Source organism: Piliocolobus tephrosceles, chromosome 9 (assembly GCF_002776525.5).
Source record: "Piliocolobus tephrosceles isolate RC106 chromosome 9, ASM277652v3, whole genome shotgun sequence".
Taxonomy (NCBI): domain Eukaryota; kingdom Metazoa; phylum Chordata; class Mammalia; order Primates; family Cercopithecidae; genus Piliocolobus; species Piliocolobus tephrosceles.
In genome coordinates, this window is record NC_045442.1 from 48,887,304 (window position 1) to 48,911,387 (window position 24,084).

The window sequence follows — 24,084 nt, forward strand, 5'->3', positions numbered from 1 at the left end:
TTGACCAAACAAAGCAACAACAGAAATTAAAAACCCCACATTCCTTAATTTTTCCCCCGTAAGCAAGAGGCTTGACTTTAGAAAGTAAACTTATTCAATTCTTGGGGACCACATTAATGAAAGAAATCTTTTGCTTGCTGCTTAGAATAGCATCAAGTTAGTAACTAGAACAGAAGTGTTTCTATTTGATCCTAATTTGGCTTCTGTTCATCTTTAATCAAAAGAGAAGCAAACAAGAAAATTGTTAAACATAATTTAGAAATATAAATGATCAAGGACAAGAAAATAAAAAATCATTTATTATTACAGTACCCTAATATAAACAATGTTATATGTAGATAACTATTTAGTAAATTGTTACTTACAAAACAAATTTTATTGTACCTAAATAGACACAGTTTTATAACATCTTTTCTACTTCTTATAGCATGAATGTTTTTATATCATTAAATATAATTCTACTGTACAGTAGAATAATGCTTTATCACTCTTTACAGATACTGTGTTTTTTTACAAAATGAAGGTTTGTGGCAACCGTGAATCCAGCAAGTCTTGGTGTCATTTTTCTATTTAACAGCACATGCTCACTTTGTGTTTCTGTGTCACATTTTGGTAATCCTTGTAATATTTCAAACTTTTTTTTTTTATTATATCTGTTATGGTGACCTGTGATTAGTGATCTTTGATGTTACTATTTTGTTTCGGGATGCCACAAATTTTGTCCATGTAAGATGGCAAACTTAATAAATATGTGCTTGACTGTTCCACTGACTGTCTATTCCACAGTTTCTCTCCCTCTCTTTAGACTCCCTGTTCCCCGAGGCATAAAAATATCAAAATTAGACCAATTATTAACCTACAGTGACCTCTAAGTGTTCAAATAAAAGGAAGAGTCACACCCCTCTCATTTGAAATAGAAAGCTAGAAGTGATTAAGCTTAGTGAGGAATGCATGTTGAAAACCAAGATAGGCCAAAAGCTAGGCTTCTTAAGCCAAATGGGTAGCCAGTTGTGAATTCAAAGGGAAAGTTCCTGAAGGAAATTAAGTGCTACTCCTGTGAAGACATGAATGATAGAATTATAAGAAAGTGAAATTGCCTTATTGGAAATATGGAAAAAGTTTGAGTAGTCATCATAGAAGATCAAAGTAGCCCCAACATTCCCTTAAGCCAAAGCCCAATCCCGAACAAGGCCCTAACTCTCTTCAATTCTATGAAGACTAAAAAAGTGAGGAAGCTGCAGAAGAAAAGTTTGAAGCTAACATAGATTGGTTTTTAAGAAACCATCCCCATAACAAAAAAAAAGTGACAGCAAATGCTGATATTCAGAAAATTTGGCTAATGTAATTGATGAAGGTTGCTACACTAAACAATGTATTTTCAATGTAGAAGAGACAGCCTTCTTTTGGAAGAAAATGCTGTCTAGGACTTTTCACAGCTAGAGAGAAGTTAATACCTGGCTTCAAAGCTTCAAAGACACCCTGACTCTCTTGTTAAGGGCTAATTCAGCTGGTGACTTTAAGTTGAAGCCAATGCTCATTTACCATTAGAAAAATCTCAAAGTCCTTGAAAATTATGCTAAATCAACTTTGCCTGTGCTATATAAAGGGAACAACAAAGCCTAGATGACACCACATCTGTTTGCAGCATAGTTACTGTGTATTTTAAGCTCACTATTGAGATCTACTGCTTGGGAAAAAAAAGATTTCTTTCAAACTATTATACTCATTGACAATGCACCTCGTCACCCAAGAATTCTGATACAGTTGTAAAAGGAGATTAATGTATTTTCTTGCCTGCTAACACAGCATCCATTCTGTAGCCCATGAATCAAGGTTTCAAGCCTTTTTTTGTTTTTTAGTTTTTAGACAGAGTCTCTCTCTGTTGCCCAGGCTGGAGTGTAGTGCAGTGGTGTGATATTGGCTCACTGCAACCTCTGCCTCCTGGGTTCAAGCAACTCTCCTGCCTCAACCACCCAACTAGCTGGGATTACAGGTGTATGCCACCATGTCCACCTAATTTTTGTATTTTTAGGAGAGATGGGAATTCACCACGTTGGCCAGGCTGATCTGGAACTCCTGGCCTTATGTGATCTATCTGCCTGGACCTCTCAAAGTGTGGGATTACAAGCGTGAGCCACTGAGTCCCGCCAAACTTTCTTTCAAGTCTTATTATTTAAGAAATACATTTTTTAAGTCTATAGTTACCATAGGTTGTGATGTATTTGGGCAAATTAAATTGAAAACCTTCTGGAAAGGATTTACCTTTCTAGACACCATTTAAGAGAATTTATGGTGCATTGAAGGAGGTCAGAATATCAACAACAATGAGAGTTTGGAGGATGTTAATTCCAATCTTAATGGATAACTTTGAGGGGTCAAGACTTCAATGCAGGTATGGTGAAAATATCAAGAAAATCATAATTAGAAGTAGAATCTGAAAATGTGACTGAATTGCTACAGTCTCATGATAAAACTTGCATGGATGAAGAGTTACTTCTTGCGGATGAGCAAAGAAAGGAATTTCTGGAGAGGAAATCTATGCTTGGTAAGGAAGCTGCAAATATTGTTGAAATGACAACAAAGGATTTAGAATATTACATAAACTTAGTTGATAAAAGTTGTCAGGTTTGAGAGCATAGACTCCAATTTTGAAAGAAGTTCTACTGTGGGTGAAATGCTAACAAACAGCATCACATGTCCAGGCACGGTATCCTAGCACTTTGAGAGGCCAAGGTAGGTAGATAACTTGAGCTCAGCAGTTTGAGACCAGCTGGGCAACATAGAGAAACCCTGTCCCTACAAAAAATACAAAAATTAGACAGTGTGGTGGTGTGCGCCTGTACTCCCAGCTACTTGGGAGGTTGAGGTGGGAGGGTGGCTTGAGCCCAGGAAGCAGAGGTTGCATTGCGTCACTGCACTCTAGCCTGGGTAACAGAGCCAGACCCTGTCTCAAAAAAAAAAAAAAAAAAAAAAAAAACCCAAAACAAATAAACATAAAAAGCACAGCATCACATCACATGCTACAAAGAAATCTTTCATAAAAGGAAGAGTCAATGGATGTGCCATACTTTATGTGTTTTATTTAAAGAATAATACACATTATTATTAACCTTCAGCAACCTTCAGCAGCCACTATCCTGACTAATCAGCAGTTGTCAACATCAAGCCTCAGCTGCCTTTCAACATGCCAGTCTCATAAAAGCTCAATCTTCAATAAATCCAGCACCACTGCTAAACTAAGCGTCATGAACCCTGCTTGTGAAAATTGTGAAATTGTGTTGATTTCTGTTCTGACAAATTCATAGCCTCCAACCTCAATAAGAAAAGACCCTCCACCCACAGAAAAATCATGATTTGCTGAAGGCTCACATAATTGTTAGCACTTTCTAGTGATAAAATATTTTAAAATTATGTATATACATTGTTTTTTAAGATACAATGCTACTGCATACTTAATAGATTACAGTATAATGTAAAAATAACTTGTATATGTACTGGGAAACAAAAGACATTAATGTGACTCTGTTTATTGTGACAGTTTAGAATTGAACTCACAGTGTTTCTGAGGTATGCCTGGATCTATTATTGGCTACAAGGTATTCCATTGTGGGGGACTACCAAAACATTTTGAGATATTTGTACATATTGACCATTATATTTTCTACTATTTTCCCATATATCATCCCTTTATTTTTTTCTGTCAACAATTATTTACTGAGCATGTATTATGTTCCAGGCATTGTGGATAATGATGGAGAAATCATGGAGAACAGGACAAACAAAGATCCTATCTATGGAACTGCAGTCTAGTGGAAGAAAGTATAAATCTCTAATTCATCATGTCTGAAACTTATTATCATCTCCTCCAACATACTACCTCTGAATTCCCATGAGTCACGTAGACTTTTGAAGTCAAACTGAACTCCTTCTCTTTCCTCACTCCTCACAGCCAAAAATTCACTAATTGTATCAATTATTATTTGTATTATAAAACTTATCTACAGATTTTGTGAAATTTTATTACCCAGTCCCTCTATTTCTATTCAGCATAGACACTGTATGTAAGCTTTTAAGCCTCATCTCTCTTTCAGCATGCCACTCCCGTAAAAGCTCAATCTTAAATCAATCCAGCACCACTGCTAAGCCGTGATGAATCCTGCTTGTAAAAATTGCATAATTGTGTTGATTTCTGTTCTGATAAATTAATGGCTTCCAACTTCATTTAGGACGTCCCTGCTACCAAAGTATCTCTGTCTCAGTTACCTGTTTCCTTTTCTGTTTCTCAACACAGCTATTCTAAAACAATACAACTCTTCCTTGAATGATACTTTATTCTCCCTCAGAACAGGATAACTCTTGGGGACACTGAACAAAATGAGAGAAGCAAAGGCAATAGAGTTCAGCAAATAGAACTTGTACTCTTTATGACTTATACTCCTGTATTCTTGTACTCTTTGTGACTATTTAGACCCATCTGAATTCAGATTTTTTTCCTTAAGTTCTCATCTCAAGGAGTATGGGGAAATTAATAAATACTTCATAAAGTGAAATTAACATACGTATATCCCAATAACAGGGAATTTGGTTTTTTTGCAAACACTCAAGAAATAATCTTCTAAATGTTAACATTGAAACCCCATAATACTGTGTTTCCTGATAATATTATAATAAAACTATAAATTAATAATACAAACAAGTAAAATATAATCATTTTAAAATTTTCAAAATTACGCATTGGAAAAAATAAAATTATAAAATATGTAGAGATAAAAGTAATGAAACGGCACATAGTAACATGTTTGAGATACAGTTGTGTTCAGAGGAAAACTCAGTTTTAAACATTCACAATAAGAAAGAAAGAAAGAGAGAGAGAGAAAGGAAGAAAGAAAAAAGAAAAGAAAAGAAAAAAGAAAAGAAAGAGAGAAAACAATAAATAATGAGGAAAAAATAAACATTCTAACAGAAGTTTGGAAAAAGAAGAATAACAGATTTCAGCTGGGCAGTGTGTTGATTGTAAGTGACCACACATTTAAGCATACAGTTTTACTTATTTGGTGTGAGTAGTCAGTTATACCTAATGCAACATGCTTGAGGTTGGTACATAGATCAAGAAGAAAAGCAGCACACTTTGATCAATTTTTTCTTGTCCCTAGTTTTTGTACAAGGTTTTTACACTGGTGATACTTTTTATGCAGTCAACACCTGTAAACGGTTGAGAAAAACAGCTAAATTTTTGCTGAGTTACCTGCTTTGTATCCTCAGGTCTTCACATCCATCCTGGAAGTACTTGTACAACCAGTATAAGTGCTTCTGCTTGGAGGAATGTTTAAAAGTATCGGGATAATTCAGTCACATCTTGATGGGTAAAGACAGCTGTACATATCTAAGTATCCCTGATTAACATGTCTAATAATAGGCCTGGAGCCACCTCTTTAGTGTTCACAAAAGCTGCTCTCCCTATAATTACAAGAAAATCAGGAAACAATAGCAATAAACATGAAAATTAATTACTTAAAAAATAGAAAACTAAAATTGATAATTGAATTTTTAAAAGAGTCAATTAAACAGTGTAACCTAATCAAATAAAAAGAAAACTGGGAAATAAAGACAGTGGAGAAAACATAATATCTGAAAAGTTTAAATGGGGTTATGGCTGTAACTAAGAATTGTGAAGTTGAATTTTTTTTTCTTCTGCTTTATTGTCCAACTCCCTCCACTTTCTGGACACCCATACTTTGCCAGTATTTGCTTTCTCAGCTTCTCGAGAGCTTATTTTCTGTAAGTAGGTTGTATCTATGTATTAGCTCAGATAAGAAGTTATCTTGTGCTCAGTAAATCTATGGAATGAGGTGCTGTCGCTGGGCTTCCCTCAGTTACCTGGACAGAGGAACATGGTGAAAATAATTGTCCTTCCAGTTAATTGTCCTTCCAACTTCATGCTCCAGGTTACTTCTGCCACATTGGGCCTAAGAGCTGGTTACAGGTGTTCATTGTGCTTGTTCAGACTATGTCCTGTGGCTTAAGTCATGCACAGAACAAGAACCTCGAATTATGGCAGCATTGTCCATTTGCTTGCTTTTGATTTCCTTTCCTCCCAAGACCTGAGAAAGAATGGAGTTGAAGAGAATTAATGTAGATTTTCTAGAAGCAAAGTTTACTCATTTTTGTCATCTTCATATGTCTTCCCCCATTTAACAATTTATATGGTTTTATGAAATCCATTATGTATCCCTAATTTTAGCACCAAGAAATTAAATCTCCTGACTTATAGCCCATTGTTTTTTCATTTATGTTTTAGAGAATTAGGACTGAAGATCAGAGAAAATCTTTGTATTCCTTGGCAGGACCTAAATGTATTTAGAGTATTATTTTAAAAGCAGGTCATTATTAAAGTGTGCAAAACTTTGAGATAGGAATAATTCAAAAGGTTTGAAAGACATCTGTATTATCTCTTCTTAACGATAACATTAATTAATAATCTGCCATAACTGTCATTGCTTTTTCAGCTTTTGGCTGTTGAAGTCCTTTTCACTGAAATATTTTAAGCATCAGAGCAGGAGAGACTATGCATCTGAATTAGGAAGAACAGATAGTCTGCGGGTCTTCATAGTCCACCTCTGTCAGCATGGCCATAGATGACTCCCCAGTGTCCAGATGACCTCCTCTTGAAAAGTCAATCTAGTTGAAAATGATGGCATCAAGTGGAAACATTTTTGTTACATTTACAAATAAAAATATTCCAGTGTGGAAAGCAGGCAAAATCCTTATGATGTCAAATAGAGCTGAATAGATTGAAGTGACTCGTATGTTTCTGTTTCCTTCCATTATTTTAATTTGTGTAAATTGGCTCATGAAAATTGAATACCTGAACTTTGTGGCACCATGATTTCCTACTGATATTAGATCGTTCATGAATTCCTAGATGAAGGAAGCCTCGTCGACAATTAATGGCCAAGATATTGTTGGGCTGAAGAAAGACTATCCAAAGGTTTCCTGATACACCACTGTAAGATGCTATCTTCTGGCCTAATTTAATGTAGCTCAACAAACAATGATAGGGCAGAGTATTTGAGCCTAATGCTGAGCCTAATGCTGGCTAATCCAGAATAATAGCCATGATGTCATTTAGGTGTCAGAGCAAGTGTAACACAGAAAAGATCATGTTTTCACACAATTGGGTAATTCATTATCAGTTGGATTCCAAAAAGAAAGTAGGTGCTCTCGTACCAGAGAGCATAGGCAGAAAAGGGCTGCAATTTCAAACAAGAGAAAATATGTGTCATTCTAGTACTCGCAAGTAAGTAGGCAGTTTACTTTTAAAGGCATAGTAGGGGTATAAAAATCACTGTAGGAGCTAAGGCAAAATAGAGCTTTGTTTATTTGTAGTGCATGGACAAAGAGTAGTAGGGACTGAACAAACAAATATTCTCCACATATCAAATACCACTGAAAAAAAGAAATACAATGGAACACAATGATAATTGGAGTGAGATAGGAAAGAGCAAATATTCAGACCAAGTTGGAACAGATCTACACTGATAATCTTCATTGAAAAGGAGCTCAAGGTTGATGTCATTGTCATAGTCATCACCACACATTATCATCATTTTACAGTATTAAGTGCTTTTAGTATGAGTTAGTTCTATGCTAATTTATTTTACTTAGCTTTTACTTAGTATGAGGTAGGTACTCTTATTTCCATTCTATAGATGAGAAAGTTAGAAAGGCAAACTGCTTTGCTCAAGCTCATGCTAATGTGTGTTACTCAATAAACCTCTGTTTGAATTCATGTGTGTTACTCAATAAACCTCTGTTTGAATTCATTTATCTTAATCTCCACACTATGTGGCATTACCCATCTAATGCTCATCTACTCAGTATTTCCTTGCAATTATATACATTTATGTTTAATTACACACAATTCTGATGTCACATTAGATTCAGCTCTTCCCAAAAGGATTCTGAGTTAAAATAAACTTCATAAAATTCAGAGTTAAAAGCTATCTATCCAGGTATAGTTATGAATAGACATCCATACTGAATGGGGTCTTTCTGTCTATTTTGGTTAAAATGTTGGTATTTACATTTAGTACAAACCATTCCTTTGCAAAAACTTCTGTTAAGAGCACTTCATTCTTTCTGAGTATGCTTCTCCTATCATATTTAATATCATAATTTGAAGTCTCTCTTCAGTCACACAAAAATCCTAGTGTAAGTCTATAAACTCAGTCACTGAGAAATCTGTTCTGTTGAAGCAATGCAAAAGACTTTTAAGGTGAAAATATATTTAACATCTTCAGTCCTTTTCTTTTTGCTGGTTCTTTCAAACTGATATGAATTGTCCTTTGTGCTCTGGGTTCTCTGAAAAGAAAAACTGGTTTTTTAAAATCAATGTGATGACATGATTAGTGGCACATCAGCTATGACATAGCTATCCTGCTGTTCTTCTATATAGAATGCTGCCACTAGGTTTTTGGTCATAATTTTCTTCCAAAGATTTCTCTCCCACCGAGTTAGAAAAATGAATTCTTACCGTTTGTTTTGTTGGAAAGAAAGAAAAGTCCCAAATGATTGTCAGATGCCAAGTATATTATTCACATGTGGTTTTGTTTGAATGCTTATTGCTGGACCTTTATATGGAACCTGGAGATGGCTCTCTGATGAAGTAGGTCTTCTCCTCCTTTTGTGATTTTTTTGTGCTTTGCAGCCAAAGATCATTAAAAACATTTTTCTTTCAGTCCAAAGATATCTTTTTCTTTTAAACTTTGTATTCCTATGAAAATTGAGGAACAAAATTATTCACTGATTTCTTTTTTTTAAAATTATACTTTAGGTTCTGGGATACATGTGCAGAACGTGCAGGTTTGTTACATATTTATTGCATGTGCCATGGTGGTTTGCTGCACCTATCAACCCATCATCTAGGTTTTAAGTCCCGCATGCATTGGGGATTTGTCCTAATGCTATCCCTGCCATTGCCCCCCACCCCCTGACAGACCCCAGGGTGTGATGTTCCCCTCCCTGTGTCCATGTGTTCTCATTGTTCAACTCCCACTTATGAGTGAGAATACACTGTGGTTGGTTTTATGTTCTTGTGTTAGTTTGTTGAGAATTATGGTTTCCAGCTTCATCCATGTCCCTGCAAAGGACATGATCTCATCCTTTTTTATGGATGCATGGTATTCCAAGATATGTATTTGCCATATTTTCTTTATCCAGTCCTATCATTGATAGGCATTTGTGTTGGTTCCAAGTCTTTGCTATTGTAAATAGTGCTGCAATAAACATACATGTGCATGTGTCTTTATAGTAGAATGATTTATAATCCTTTGGGTATATACCCAGTAATGAGATTGCTGGGTCAAATGATAATTTTGGTTCTAGATCCTTGAGGAATCACCACACTGTCTTCCACAATGGTTGAATTAATTTACATTCCCACCAACAGTGTAAAAACTTTCCTATTTCTCCACATCTTCTCCAGCATCTGTTGTTTCCTGACTTTTCAATGATCAGCATTCTAACTGGCATGAGATGTTGTCTCATTGTGGTTTTGATTTGCATTTCTCTAATGACCAGTGATGATTAGCTTTCACATGTTTGTTGGCCACATAAATGCCTTCTTTTGAGAAGTGTCTGTTCATATCCTTTGCCTACTTTTTGATGAGGTTGTTTTTTTCTTGTAAATTTGTTTAAGTTCCTTGTAGATTCTGGATATTAGACTGTTGTCAGATCTTTTTCAAAAATCTATGTGATTTTTTTTTAAGGGCAAACTATCACTTGTTCTAATCACAGCTTTAAGGTACCTTGACTCATTTATATTCAAGACCTTTCAATATCATTAAAAGCAGGTGCCTAGGACACTTACTTTTCTGCTAACTCTAGTCTTATAATATTTTTCCCTTCTTCCTGGCACTTGGCCATAATATTTGTCTCCCATAGATAGCATTTGGCCTCATATTGGATCTCAGTCTTCTTGGCTGAAGGTTCTGTTCGTCTGACTTTTCCTTCTTCTCATGCCTCTGGTAGAATGCCTTGTTTTAGCTTAGGTTCTAAGAACCATACGTCAGTACTACATCAGTTGGTACCTTGGCTCTTTTCAATATTCCAAACCTTGTTTAGAATATTCATTAATGTGACTATGAATGTTCAATTTTTTTTTTTTTTTTGTAATTCTCCAGTTTCTTTCTAAAAAGAGCTAATGAGATATCTTAATGGTAGAGGCAATAGTTTTCTATTAGTTTGTTGGCTGTTTCCTAAAAACTAGGAGAAATTTCGCTTTCATATTTATGTTCTGAATTATATGAATGAAAACTACATCTGCATTTATTAGGTAGGTAACAGATGTGACAATTACAGTGAAAAATCTGAGACAGCAAAACCTTTTGGTTGAAAGGACATTTTAACTAGAATGATATTCTTTTGGGGCTAATAACATCAGTTTAATTCTTATGAATTTCACAGTTTCTGATTTTTAACATCCTTTGAAGCTGAATGAAACTTTAGAAAAAAAAGCAGTCACTTCAAAGCTTTCTTGTTGGCTCTTAATAGTTTCACTATTTGTCTTTCCATCTAAAGAAGATTTAATAATATATCTGAGCCTTTTACCAGCAATATCAAAGCACTGAATGCTCTTCTAGTCCAACCCTTAATGAGAACCTAACACAGGATACTGCATCACATTATCTTCCCAGTTTACTAGGACACTGGGATTTTTGAAGTTCGTTACCCAGGAGACTGGCTTATTTGGACTAATTGACATGAGAAATAACTTTTTGACACAAAGTAGTAAACAAGCAGTAAGCTGTCTTTTCCCCTAAACATTACCTATCTTCATCCTTGTGAATAGTTACAGTATTGTATAACTTTCAACATTATAATTTAAAGGTTTATAAAATCTTTGAAAGTCAATTTCTTTGAGTTGGGTTTGCCTTGCAACTGAAGGCATACAGAAGTACATGCCTGTAGTAATGACATTTCTAAGTTTCTGTTAGTCAGAGGTTACTTCAATGGTGTAGACCATAGATCTAGACTGAGAAGTCACCATAGGGCACTCTATGGCAATAGACATCTCATATCCTGGTTGTCTAGATAGTCACTATTTCCATAATAAATTCATTAAATGTGCACAGTTAAATGTGATTTAAATTTTTAACTATATAATACTTTTCCTATGAGTAAACTCAGAAATCAAGGGAAAAAATCCTTTACCAGTCTATCCTGACTTTTATTTAAAAAATAGTGTCCTTGCAGCTAACATGCATTCATAAATACATGCTCGAGAGTAATTTCAATAGTTTGTAAGCTCATGCACAGCTCTCATTTCAGCAGCCTAAGGAAAAGAGATGATTAAGATCCTATGAATCTTGGAGTTAGCCTTATTTTTACTTGCTGCAATCTGATGGAACATTTCATTTTTATCATATTCTTCTTCCTCCATTTTTATGCACTGGCACCCTAGTGCTATCTGGAAGTGAATTCAATGGCTCAGAAGCTGTGATTCTGTAGCTATTAAAATGTGAGAAGCTGGAGTTGTTTATAGAAGGAGCTCTCCAATGCACCCTTGGCCATTTAAACCTAAGAAGTATGCAGGCAGCTTGTTCATATCTTTAAATGTTTACTGTTTCTTTGCTAAATGACTTAGGGCTTATTCACTTCAGGAATCACAACTGCCATAGATCCAGGGGCAAAGCAACACATGCGGTTGTGCTCACATTCCTGCATAGCTAGACAGGACCTGCAACAGCATGCTCCTCCTGAGCCGCTGGGCTGCAGCTGTGGTGGACTGAAAGGGAGTCACATGGCATCGCCTCCCAAGGTCAGAACTGCTGCAAGAGCAAATCAGCAGCATTGGCACCCTTTGATATCTCAGTTCCATTTTTGCTGCTGAAAGACTTGGCTTTTCAGTCTGACTCTAGTCTTATGTGGCAGTGTGTCTGTAAGGCCAGTGGATCAGGCCCTTCTGTTCAGGGCCAGAGGAAAAGCAGGCCCAGGGCTGTGGTGAGAGTGGGGCAGGAGACCTGCCCTCCACATGGGTCAGAAGCATGGCTGAGAAGGACCAACTGCCCCTTCCCCTTGAGGAGCAAGTATCTGCTGACCAACAAGGCAAGGGCAGGAGCCCCGCTGTCAACAGCAAAACTGGAAATCTGTTATCTCCCCAAGAGAAGCAACATGGCTGGGGCATTGTGTTCCTGGTGCCTTCTACCCAGACCACACCGGAGAGAAACACCATAGTGGAGAAGGGAAGTGTGAATGCTGACTTCTGTGTGCTAGGAGAGCAGAAAGGTCTAGCTCTGTGCCACTGCCCTTCCAAAAGGCTCACAGTGCACCTGGAGTCTCACAGGGACCAGCCTGGTACCTGGACCCTGCTTCTGTCTTGAATGCTGTCTCCCAAATAGATGCCTCGACTTAAGTGCTGTCTCCCAAGCAGCATGCAGTCACCACTGCCAGTGATACAGACATGCATGGGCCAGGGAGATGGAGCTCAAGCCCAGCACCACCTTGGACAGCGGTCCCGGCCCAGCGACTGCCTTGTGGTATTGCTGTCCTTGTTCTGCCACAGGGAGACAGACCTCAAGGATCACTTGCCCAAGGCCTCACTGACTAAAGAGTAGAGCTGGGATTTGGACCCAATAGTTGGGCTTCAGAACTGTGCTTTCAACTATGGGGTGGCTGCAGGAATGAGAAGGATACTGTTCTAAAGCTCAGTATGTGCTGCCTTTATTGCCTGGTTTCCCACTGAGAAAACACCTATCTTAAGTAGAAAGTGGTATCTATTCCTCCAGCCATCTGAAAGTTCTGCATTTGTAACAGCATAGGTGCTGTAGCTTCCTAGCTATCCTGGTCTTACCCAGCCCTCTGCAACGTAAAAGGCATCCACTGCTGTGTAAATATACAATTGCTTTCCAGAAAAAAAAATTTACTGTTTCTACCTATGTACTTTCTAAATCAATGAATAATTGTTATTTAATAGAATTATAATAAAGGCAAACATGATAGAGAAGAAATAACATATTTCAAGTAAAATACACAAAACTTCATCTCCAAGTAACTAGAACGCGAATGCAATTCCCCATTCATTGTACCATTGTACCATTGTTCCATTTCAGGCTGGAAATTTGTTATCTCCCCAGGAGAAGCAACATTGCTTGGGCATTGTGTTTCTAGTACCTTCTACCCAGACCACACAGGAGAGAAACACCATGGTGGAGAAGGGAAGTGTGAACGCTGACTTCTGTGTGTAAAGAGCAGAAAGTGTGTGTCCTTTAAGGCCTGTCCCCATATGAAGAAGTTACTTCAGAGTACTTTGAGATAGTACTACCTTGTTTTATAAACATTTTCTGGAATTGGTTGCAGGGTGAAAGTGAATCATTTTTGTAGGGGACATAATTTGTAACTGTTTCTGTTATTTTCATAAAAACCTATGCTTATTCTCGACTGTAATGTCTCTAATGTTACAAAAAGAGATGGGAAGTCACTAAAGTATTTTTGTCATTAACATCTATTTTAAATAAGGCTTTTATTCTTATTATTTGAACCCCACAGGGATCTGAAACTTGGGTAGTTTTCTTCTCTAAAGCCAGCACCAAACCAGCCTTTTTTCTCTCTTCCCTTTCTTCTTCTCCCCTTCCCTTTTCCCCTTGCCCCTTTCCATCTCCTGCTTTTCTCCTCTCCCTCCTACCCTTTTCTTTTTTTTCCCACCTCTCACTTCCCACTTTTTGATCTCAAACATCTATTAAGCTCTTGTGTGGCAAACATGGAACAGGTTGTAGAGACACAAGAACAAATAAGAGGTTATCTCTGACTTTGAATTGTACATACTGTAAAAAAATGTTTTCAAACTTTTTTGACTGGGCCCAGAGTAAGAAACACATTTTACCTTGCAACTCAGTATACACCTGCACACATGTATTAGTTTCGTAGGGTTGCCATCACAAAGTTCCACAAACTGGATGGCTTAAAATACAGAAATCTACTGCCTCACAGTTTGGGAGGCTAGAATCCAAAGTCAAGGTGTTGGTAGGTAGTACCATGCTCCTTCTGAAACCTTTAGGGAAGAGTCCTTCCTTGCATCTTCCTAGCTTTTGGTGGTTTGCTGGCCATCCTTGGCATTCTTTGGCTTGCATCTATAGCATTTCAGTCTCTGCCTTGGCCGTCACATGGCACTCTCCCCTCCTGTGTCTTTCTGTGTCTGTGCCTTGTCTCTTCTTATAAGAGCACCACGCATATTAAATTAAAGGCCTACCCTACTCCAGTATAACCACATTTTAACTTCATTAGTCACATCAGTCGTGATCCTATTTTCAAATAAGATCACATTCTGAGTAAAGGATTTGATGTGGTTTTGCTGTGTCCCCACCCAAAATCTAATCTTGAATTGTAATCTCCATAATCTCCATGTGTCAAGGGTGGGACCAGATGGAAGTAATTGAATTGTAGGGACACTTTCCTCCATGCTGTTCTTGTGATAGTGAGTATCATGAGATCTGATGGTTGTATAAGTTTCTGCCATTTCCCCTGCTTGCACTCACTCCTTCCTACCACCCTGTGAAGAAGGTTCCTGCTTCTCCTTTGCCTTCTGCCATAATTGTAAGTTTACTGAGGCCTCCCAACCCTGCAGAACTGTGAGTCAATTATCCCTCTTTCCTTTACAGATTACCCAGTATTAGTTATTTTTTTGTAGCAGTATGAGAATGAACTCATACAGTAATTGGTACCGAGACAGTGGGGCACTGCTGTAAAGATATCTGAAAATGTGGAAGTGAATTTGGAACTGGGTAACAGGCAGAGGCTGGGAACAGTTTGAAGGGATCAGAAGAAGACAGGAATATGTGGGAAAGTTTGGAGCCTCCTGGAGACTTGAATGGCTTTGACCAAAATGCTGATAGTGATGTGGATAATGAATTCCAGGCTGAAATGTGTCAGATGGAGATGAGGAACTTGTTGGGAACTGGAATAAAGGTCACTCTTGCTATACTTTAGCAAAGAGACTGGCAACATTTTGCTTTTGTCCTAGAGATCTGTGGAACTTTGAACTTGAGAGAGTTGATTTAGGGTATCTGGCTTCAAGAGGAAGCAGAGCATAAAAGTGTGGAAAATTTGCAGCCTGATGATGTGATAGAAAAGAAAAACCCATTTTCTGGGGAGAAATTCAAGCCAGCTGCAGAAATTTGCATAAGTAACAAGCAGCCAAATGTTAATCACCAAGACAATGGAGAAAATATCTCCAGGGCATGTTAGAGACCTTCACAGAAGCCCCTCCCATCACAGGCCTGGAGGCTTAAGAGGGAAAAATGGTTCTGTGTGCTGGGCCTAGGACCCCACTGCTGCTCTGTGCAACCTCAGGACTTGGTGCCCTGCATTCCAGCTGTGAATAAAAGGGACCAATGTACAGCTTGGGCCATTGTTTCAGAGGGTGCAAGCCCCAAGCCTTGGTGGCTTGCACGTGGTACGGGACCTGCAGGTACACAGAGGTCAGAAATTCAGGTTTGGGAACCTCCACTCAGATTTCAGAAGATATATGGAAGTGCCTGGATTTCTAGGCAGAAGTTTGCTGCAGGGATAGAGTCCTTATGAGGGATGTCTGTTATGGCAATGTAGAACGGAAATGTGGAGTTGGAGCCCCACACATAGTCCCCATTGTGGCACTTTCTAGTGGAGCTATGAGAAGAGGGACACCATCCTCCAGATCCCAGAATGGTAGATCTGACAGTTTGCAACATGCACCTGGAAAAGACATAGGCACTCAATACCAGCCTGTGAAAGCAGCCAGAAGTGGGAATGTACTCTGAAAAGCCACAGGGGCAGAGCTGCCCAACACTGTGGGGGCCCACCCCTTGCATTAGCATGACCTGGATGTGAGACATAGAGTGAAAGGACATCGTTATGGAACTTAAAGTTTAAATTACTGCCCTATTGGATGTAGGACTTGCATGGGTCCTGTAGCTCCTTTATTTTGGCCAATTTCTCCCATTTGAAACAGGTGTATTTGCACAATGCCTGTACCCCTATTGTATCTGTGAAGTAACTATCTTACTTTCAATTTTACAGGCTCATAGGCAGAAGGACTTGCCTTGTCTCAGATGAAACTTTGGACTTGAGCTTTCAGGTTAATGCTGGAATGATCTAAGACTTTGGAGGACTGTTGGAAAGGATGATTGTGTTTTAAAATGTGAGGACATGAGATTTGGGAGGGGTGATGGATGGAATGATATGGTTTGGCAATGTCCTCACCCAAAATCTCACCTTGAATTGTAATCCCCATAATCCCTACAGGTCAAGGGCAGGACCAAGTGGAGGTAATCAGATAATGGGGCCAGTTCCGCCATGCTGTTTCTGTGATAGTAATTAAGTCTCACAAGATCTGATGGTTTTATAAGTGTCTGGTATTTCCCTTGCTTGTACCGACTTCGTTCTGCTGTCCTGTGAAGAAAGTTCCTACTCTCCTTTGCTTCTGCCATGATTGTAAGTTTCCTGAGGCCTCCCCAGCAATGCGGAACTGTAAGTCAATTAAACCTGTTCCCTTTATAAATTACCCAGTCTTGGATATTTCTTCATAGCAGTGTGAGAATGGACTAATACAGGATTTAATATATATTTTGGGGAAGACGCAGTCCAACCCATAATAACACACAAACACATATGTGCAATGAAACGATAGTTCCATGAATCATCATTCATTTTTAACTGCCTGATTTTTCTACTCCCTTTTACTATGGTAAAGACTGGTTTTGACCCCTGTAAGTTGATTTCACCATCCACTAATAGATATAAGCCCCAGCTGGAAAAACACTGTTCTAGAAAGGGAGTTAGGCATGCAGAGGAATATATACCATATAGTATTATGGGTGCTAAGAGAAGAATGCATAACATGAATATTCTAGCATGGGGAAAACTTTGTTCATGCAAGTAATGTAAATCTACATAAGAGGTAACATTGGTTGAGTCTTAAATGATAAATAGGCGTCACTAGTGGTGGGAATGGGGACTTGGGGAAATATAAAGGAAGATGATGAATGTAGGTGTGTAGGGATGATTTGATGCTTGGAGGATAAATAGGAGTTTATGGAAAAAATGAGATCAGTATATAAATACCATACTAAAAAGTTTGGCTTTTATTTTGTAATAATGAAGAATTGTGGATAATAATAATAGAATGGTTAAGAACATGGGTGAGAATTACTTGGGTTTAAATCCCAACGTGATCTTTGAGTACGTCACTTCTTTCTTCGCCTTGGTTTTCTGACATGTAACTGAGAATGCCACCTGCTTCATTGAGTTGTAGAAGTAAATGAGCCATTATCTGAAAAAAAAAAAAAAAAAAATTGTTCCTCATCTACAGTGAGCCCACACTTAGGGTTAGTTATTGCTTTTGTAATTTGTATTGAAGGCTTTTAAGCAAGGGAATTAAAGAAGGTGAGCAAGTGTGACTGGAGAGTTTGAAGATCATTGCAGATAAATACATAGACTAAGGTCATTAGGTGAGAAAAAATAATAATCAACCAGTGCTATACAACAGTTCCAAAGTCCACCCCTCAGAAATATTTTGTTCTGCTCCCCAAACTTCCAGGACGACTGGAATAATTGGTTGTTTAGCTGTCTTGTAGATAAGGTCAATCTAGTCTCTCCCTCTAGGCAGTTTTATTCACAAGAGTATATTTGTCATCATTTTTATAGTTCAAGTCCAAACATGAGGGCATTGCCTTTCTACTTTATGAAAATACTCCCCAAAGGCAGTCCTTGGGGATTTGTAAATACTCTTGGAGCTTCAAAACTTACTTTTTTAAATAAGCCAAGTTTCAAATGGACAAATTAAAATGATCTGTCATTGTTACATCATTATGTCATTCTATTTTGTATGATAAACTGAATGTAATGTATTTTACAATAATATGATGAAATAGTTCAGAATATTTAGCTAAGACTTTGCTCAAAGTCAAAAATATTTTGTTAAAGTTTTATCACCATTTTGGGTTAATGTTGGCACTAGATTCAAAAGTTTATCACAATTAGACGTTTTATTTTGTTTCAACAACCCTAATTGAGTCTTTAGCCCACTCGGCTTGGCTTTAATGAGAGCTGACAACTCTAAAGTCGTATTAGTAGCAGTTCCTGCAGTTGCACTGCGTGTGGTGAATGTGTCTGTGAAGAAATCTGTCTCAACCCCACTCGGGGCAGCTGCCTTCAAATGGAGCCAAAATTGGAGCCAGCCAAATGAACCGCAGCGAAGAATCGATATCAAAGGGAAAGGTAGAGGAAATCTCATCTTAGGAACCCGGGGATCAGCCCAGTCTAACAAGGGCCTCGTGAGCAGGCAAGGGAGTGGCCCCGCTACAGGAACTGCCTCGGAACCGGGGTTTCCTAAGGTAGTGCAAAGCCCGCCATATACCCACACGCTGGCGTGAACATACCACTCCTGCTGCGTTGCACTGGGAGGCGCCCATTTCTTCTCTGTCCTCTAGTGGTCGCAAGGCTGTAGGGCTGGGTGATGCACTGAAGGAGCAGCAAAGATTCTGCAAACGATTGTCTTCTGTTTTAGCTAAAGGCAGCCCTGAGGATTATAGCAGTGAAGGTCACTTGCAAATACATTTCCTGGCTCTAGCTCTGAAGAAATTTTACTTTCAGGGCTTGAAAACTAAGGTTCAGAGAACTCACCAGGCAATATGAAGATTTTGTAGACAGCTCCCCTGGCAGAGAGAAGCAGACTAGTTGTCAACAGACCTTGGCAAGAGCCCAGCAAAGCGGGGCTATGGTGGGAGGGGGAACAAGGAGCGTATTGGGGAACTGGACTTTCATTTTTCATAAAACAGTCCTACATGTTAATACAACTTCTGTGTATGAAAACAACTGTGAACCAGCATAAAAGGATTTTTGTTGTTGTTATGATCTCCTTTCTTAGTGATTGCAAAGAGAAGTGCCCCCATTTAGTCCCCTAACACTTTCCAAGGGTTTTGTAAACTAAACTTAATTCTTCGAGATTTCCACGGATTCTTAAAGCACACCATTACTGAAAGCAACCATGTACAATAATACCTACCTGCAGTTTAGTCACAGGTATGGCAGGATATGTTTTCTGATTTATATACAAAACACATAGGGAAAGACAAAGCGATTTTAGGTTCTTGCACTTTAAAAAATAACTTTTATTTTATCACAAACTGATTTATATATTTTATTGAAAACTTAGAAAACACAGAAAGACAAACTGAGGACAAATAAACACCGCCATAACCCTACTGTTCTGAGATAACCAAAATGTAATTTGTGTGTTCTTTGGTGGCAGGAACCACACATTATTTCCTTCTGAATCTTCACAGTGTTCAGAGCCTCACATAAATGATGTCACTGGTTTTATAGAGGTCAAAGGAAAACTTCCCCTTCGCCCTCTGAAGGTTTGCTCAAACATCAACTCACAAAAGGCAGAAATGGCACACAAAATTATTAGCATGCACAGAGGAGTATCACAGTATATATCCCAATGGATTATAGATGATTATATATCCTTTTCCTTAGGGGAAAAGGAGATAGAGAAGGATGGATGATTTGAGGGAGCCTAATAAATTATCTTGAGGAAATTTCAATGGGCTTCAAGAACATACAATGGCCTGGGACAAAGTCTGTTGGGCCCTTAGAGCAGACAATGGTTTGCGACAAAAGTCTGTTCAAGTGTGTTGACAGATTTCAGTCTTTCTTTCTCCAAGATGAGGTCAGTTAATAAAAACTTAGAAAAGGAACCCAAGGTAACTGTTTTCTTCTTTGGCATGTCTGAAATTTGGGCAGTTCAAGAAACTTCAGAAAACAACGTATATTCTGTGCTTTGGAAACGACAAAGGATTGATAGACAGGAGGAACAGGGCAAGGTCAGAGACCTAAAGCCTTCTTCTTCACTTCCGCAGGTCAAAGTGCTAGATTTTGGGATAATGGTTTCTGAGCTCCCACAGTCTCAGCCTTGAAGGAGCATCTGTGATATCTGTAGAATGAAAAATAAGTACATAAACAAAATGCTTATGCCTGTGCTCCACCTCAAACTTACTGCCTCAGGTTTTGTTTAGTGGTGGCCTAGATCGTAGTATTGCAAGAAACTCCGCAGTGATTTTGTCACAGTTGCCAAGTAATTGATTTAATACTGAAAAACAGTTTTTAAATCAAATGAAAAGTTTTGGGTTTTGTTGTAAAATAAAAGTGGGTACACAAACAAGATATAGTTATCTTTTCTCCCAACTGCTGACTTTGCTTACATTCCTTAATGCCTCAAACCAGCAGGCAGCTGCCACGCATGTTTGAAAATAAGTGTTTAACATCTTGAGGGTTTAACTTCAATCTTGTTGAACAAGGTGTGGCCCATGATTTTACTTAATCACTCCATACCTAGTTTTTAAGGTTAGTTATTCTGTGTGCCACTTAATCAAACATCTAAGAACAATCTCAAATATCATTATATAGTTTGAACTTGACTCCACCCTTGCTGTCAATTGGAAGCATGATTTTTTAAATTATCTTAAATTTGAAAACATTCAGAACACATCTTTTGGCTTCTTTTTAGTTTACCACTAAGTTAGTTCTGGTTTTGATTTTGGCTTTTCTCAATTTCTTCCTCTTTGAAACAGGCTGACACTCTGGCCTTTGCCCACAAGGGGACATTAGAACTCAGAGACCAGATAATTATGAACGACAATTTAGTTGAAGTCCCCTAAGATTTTTCTCTTCACTTTAGAGTCCTTCTTTTCTTATTTAAGATTCTGTGTACAAGTCTAGTATGCACACTTTATTTATCCACTCCACTTCCTTCCCTCCACCTTCCTTCTCTTCATCCCTCCATCTTTTCTTCCTTTCTTTTTGCTTTCACTTATTCATTTCTTGCTTGCTTTCTCATTCTCTCCCAGTTCTTTTACTCCTTCCCTTCTCTCTTTTTTTCTTCTTTCTCCCATTTAAGAATAAATAACACATTATAGATGTAGATGAAGGCCTCTGTGTACCTCTCCCTGACCCTATTCCCCTCTTTTCCTCTCCTGACAGAACTGCTATCTCAAGTTGGTATCTCGTATTTCGTATTCTATTTTATACTCTTCTATATGTATACTCCAGAACAATAAGTAGCACATTTTATAGGTTTGCACAATTTTTATACATGGTGTTTGTTGCTTGGGTTTTTCTGAGATGAAGATTAATGTGTAGGATATTGATTAGGGAAAATGGTCAGAATAAGCACCTATAGGAGGCTGGGGAAGGAAGCATCATGAGACAGAGAGAAGCTGAGCTGCCATGCCCAATGAATACTGTGGCTGTCTCCACTCTTTTCCAACCAGAACCCTCTCTTTGGCATAGAAGACCTGATTTGGTTGAAAGTTTAACCTTTTTGTAGCTGGGATATTCTTAAAATTAATTTCCAAGCCCGGTTCTCAATGTTATCTTCCTTTTCTTTGAGAAAATGAGAGTGTTCTATTTGCAACCAAGAAGACACTCTGATTTTCCCACCTAGCTTTTAATTACCAGTTAATCACCTCAAGTTCTCTTTATTTTTTTGCAGAGCTTCGACTGAGTTTTGCAAGTCATGCAATTTCCCTATACTTATAGTTACTATTTCTCTGTATTTTTCACATTCCCGATATAGTGTGTAGTAATTGCTAATTAATTTCCTTCATTGTTGTACCATGTCAGTTCACTGGCTGTAAATATATATTTTTTAATTATACGTTAAGTTCTGGGATACATGTGCAGAACGGCAGGTTTATTACATAGGTATACATGTGCCATGGCGGTTGGCTGCACCCATCAACCCGTCATCTAGGTTTTAAGCCCCGCATACATTAGGTATTTGTCCTGTTGCTCTCCCTTCCCTTGCCCCCCACCCCATGACACTGCCTGTAAATATTTTAAGAGTTGAACTGCTCCTTTATGCCAAAGGCTATCTGTGCTTTATTTAATACCAGTGAGGGGGCCCTGATTCAATTTATCTATATATAACAATTTATTATTATTATCATTTTAATTACAATCAGATATATTAATTGGTTTATGGCTGCAGAGCAGTTCTTCAAGGAGGCTACTTTATTTTTATGTGTTACAGTTCTCATTCTGTGAGTGGATACTGCCCAAGTAATCCTTGTGACTTTTGGCTGATGAAACAGCTGGAGACCAACTCAGAAGTCAGAGTAGTAGGTTTAAGCTGTCATGTTTATTTATTTCAAACTTATGAGAATTCAGTCAGTAGTGTTTTCATCATACTGTCAAAATTTTAATGTATTCCTTTGAACTATACGTTTAAAACTTCTAAGAGCTTAATTTTATTTAGGTAGCAAAGTTTAGTGGAGGCCAATCCAGAGAAGGGTTGCAGGTAGTTGTCAACTCAGCTTTTTCCAATAGAAGTTGCAAATTAATATCAACTAATTAAGGCAATGGCACCCTTTCTAGAATTTTGCTTGTCAGCTACGATTTTAGCAATTCCATTGTGCTCATTGTTTCATGGTTACATTCACATTTGTACTTCTATAAATGGAGTACATTCTCGTATACATACTCCTATAAATAAAGCCTTCTTAACCTAATGAATTTTATATTCTTTTGGGAGGAAGTAAATGGAAGTTTTTTTTTTTTTTTTTTTTTTTCCTGAGACAGAGTCTCGCTCTGTCGCCCAGGCTGGAGTGCAGTGGCCGGATCTCAGCTCACTCACTGCAAGCTCCGCCTCCCGGGTTCGCGCCATTCTCCTGCCTCAGCCTCCCGAGTAGCTGGGACTACAGGCGCCCGCCACCTCACCCCGCACGGTAAATGGAATTTTTTATGGAAAAAATTAAATTTACATTAAGCCAGAGCTCTACAGATCAAAACCAATTTTCAGATATTATGGTCTGAAAACCAGACTATACTTTCACTGATCTAGTGGAATTATGTGATTTATCAGGTTACTGTTGTTTTATCAATAAGAGCAGATTCCAACCATTTATACACACTGGTGACTCTAGAATACCTAATGTCAAAGATGACCTTGGTAATAGAAGTTTCTGTTTCTCAAAACACAACCCAGACTTCACTTGTGCACTGTGGAGGTTTCACATCAAATAGCTGAATATGGGAAGGAATGAGCTGAAAACTTCCAAGCATAACAGAAAAATGTTAGTCCTTATTGAAATTCTTAAGGAAAATCGAATATGACCACTTACAGACCACCTTTCCTTTTTTAGGAAGGTTGATAATATATTCATAATGGAAATGGAATGGCATGGACTTAACTGAAATTAAGAAAAGTCTCCCTTCTTCATAAATTTAGGAATTATGCCCTTAATTGTAATTTATGACTAGCTAACTCAACAGAGGTATTGTTTCATTAATGAACTGTTTTGGGATTGTTTAAAAAGAGTTTTTATGTGTGCATGTCTGCATGTGTATGTACCTTGGGAGGGTTGGGCATGGATTCCAGAGTGGTCAGTGAAGCAGAAGCAGAGAGAGTTGCTGGTCTGTCATGGGATCTCATTTGGGACATACTTATCCCAGGCCAATGAACTGGTAAACCACTGGCGTGTGTGGACACTGATGATAACACCCTGCAGGTAGAGCTAGCCAGATGGACAAACTCAATTACTGTCACACCATTGCTCATTTATCCTTAGTGTTTTTATCTCTATTTCAAAGAACTACTCCTGGCAATCCATGTGGTTTCGTTTAGAAGACTAATAATAACATTCCCGATGCTTGAACAGGACATCAATGTGATCACATTCTTATAGCTCAGGGAGAGAAAGTAGAGCCAATGTCTAGGTATCTGTGAATAATGTGTTTGTCTCCAGCTCTCCAGGCTTCTGCAAAGCCCACTTTTCTGCAAGCACTTACATATCTGTTATAGTTACATTTTGGTTCCGCTATCCTATTCACCTTGGAACTCACTGACAACAAATAGAAAAATATGAAAATGACTCATGTAAGCTGTGAACTACTAAAGAGTCATAAATTTAAATTTAAGTTAAACTTAAGATTGGAAGATTGCCTCTTAAATGGTAAATAAAAGCTATTTTAATAAGGTGTTTTCTAAAAAGTAGATTTTGCTTTAACATCTTGATAAACAAATGCCAGTCTCAGAATTGAGCCAGACTA